Genomic DNA, 2,148 nt, shown 5'->3' with positions numbered 1-2,148 from the left:
CAGATATATGCAGAATTTAGAGTTTGTCCTGTTGGCTGATCCAGTATTTCCTCACTCTGCTCTCTCTCTTCCCTTTTGGAGTGGTAATGTGTATCCTGTGCCATTGTATGTTGGAAATATGTGATCTGCTTTTTTTTTTAAAGAGGGGGTTACAGTTAAGAGATTGCCATGAATCTCAGAGGAGACATTGAACTTTTCAACGGCGTTGAGATTGTTATAGATTATGGGACTTCTGAAGTTAGACAGAATGCATTTTGCACTGTGATATGCTACAAGCCTGTGGGGACCAGGGAGTTAATGTGATGGTTTGAATAAGCATGGCCCTCATAGGTTCACATATTTAAATGCTTAGGGATTGGCACCATTTTAAAGGATTAACAGGTATGGCCTTGGTACAAGAATTGTGTCACAAGAGAGGTAGACTTTGAGGCTTCAACAGCCTAAGCCAGGTCCAGGAGTTCTCTCTTTTGCTGCCAGTAGATACAGATATAGAACTCTCAGCTCCTTCTCCAGCACCATGTCTGTCTTCATTCTGCCATTCCAGTTATGCTGATAATAGACCAAACCTCTGAAATTGTAGGCAAGCCCTGGTTAAATGTTTTCCTGTATAAGAGTTGCCATGATCATAGTATCTCTTCACAGCAACAGAACACTAAAACACCCATTTTTATTGGATTGATATTAATCTATCTTTAATTAGAGTAGTGGAATTTTAATGAAATTGGATGCCCCTGAGGTTGGTTCATATATGTTTAAGATAGTAATGTCTTTTTGGTTAACTGTTCCCTTGATTAGAATGAAGTATCCCTCCTTATCTCTTCTGATAATTGTACTTTTAAAGATATTAGAATAGTAATGCCTACCTCCTTCCTAATCCATTTGATTTGAGTAATTTTGTCTATCATTTTACTCTAAAATTGTTCCTATCCTTAAAACTGCGGTGTATTTCCTGAATATACAAGATAGATTAATCAAGAAACAAAATCTTCTTCATCATCTCCATCAGCCTTATGTTTACATTTTCTTGGGCATCACTTAAGTATTTATTGTTAAACTATTTTTAATTTCAGTAAGAAGTTTCTTGTATCTTCTTTATACCTCTTGAATTTTTTAGGTTTATAATTGTTCTTTTTAACTTTTTTGTCCTGGAATTTATCTAGGTAATCATTATTAACAAACATTTCTACAGGATTTTTAGAATTTCAGAGAAATGATATGGCTTGGTCTTTCATATTGTTTGTATTCTTATGATGATATCTGGGCATATGGACTTCTTTAATTAGTTCTGAGTTTGTTATGTACTGAGAAATGAGATATGTGAGAACAGCCAGATGTATCTGGAAGATTCCAGAGCAGAAAGAGAAAAGACTGAACATGGCCAGCAGACTGGACCAGGCCATGAGAGAAGCAGAATCAGAGCAGAGTGATAGAGATGGGAGGTGAGGAGACAAAAAGATAGAGATGGGAAGTGAGGAGACAAAGAGAGAGCAAGAGAATGAGAGTGAAAGAGAGAGGGAAGGAGGGAGACAGAAGAAGAGAAAGCAACAAAGAGTGAGAGCAATGGGGGAGGGAAGGAGACAGAGAGGGAAGACCATAGAGAGAAGGAAAGCATGGGGTGAGAGGTAAGAGTGGGCAGGTTAAAATAGCAAGGAATATAATTCCTTCTAAGAGAAGGAATAGATGGGTAGGAGGGAAGCCATGACCTCTCAAGCTCTGTGTATATAACTAACCTCATCCTACAATCATGACAGAAGGCAGCAAAGTAGTAATAACAGAGGCATATTACTCTTACCATTTTACAATGTCCTGTTCCAGTTATGTTATATAAATATGTTTTTGTTTTACTCACAGATGTGGGATACGGGGCTGCTTCAGTTAGTCTACTATCATTAACTATGATTGTCTCATGCTCTGGGGGGGGGTGTCCTTTTTGCCGGCTGCAAATAGTTTAATTCTGGGGAGTCTGGGGAGGAAATAAATGCCAGAGTCCAGAAAGGGACAGAGACACTTAGAAGGCACCTGTTGCTCCCCTGTGCTCACCTGGTTGCTCTATTTCATTTTGTCAAGTGTTTGTGAGCAAAGAGATGAGAAGCTGGAGCTATCTTGACTATAAAGATTGGACTTGCCCTAAGTAACCTGATGATTATA

Source organism: Grammomys surdaster, unplaced genomic scaffold, assembly GCF_004785775.1.
Source record: "Grammomys surdaster isolate TR1022 unplaced genomic scaffold, NIH_TR_1.0 148, whole genome shotgun sequence".
NCBI lineage: Eukaryota > Metazoa > Chordata > Mammalia > Rodentia > Muridae > Grammomys > Grammomys surdaster.
Note: the sequence above shows the minus strand (reverse complement) of the source record.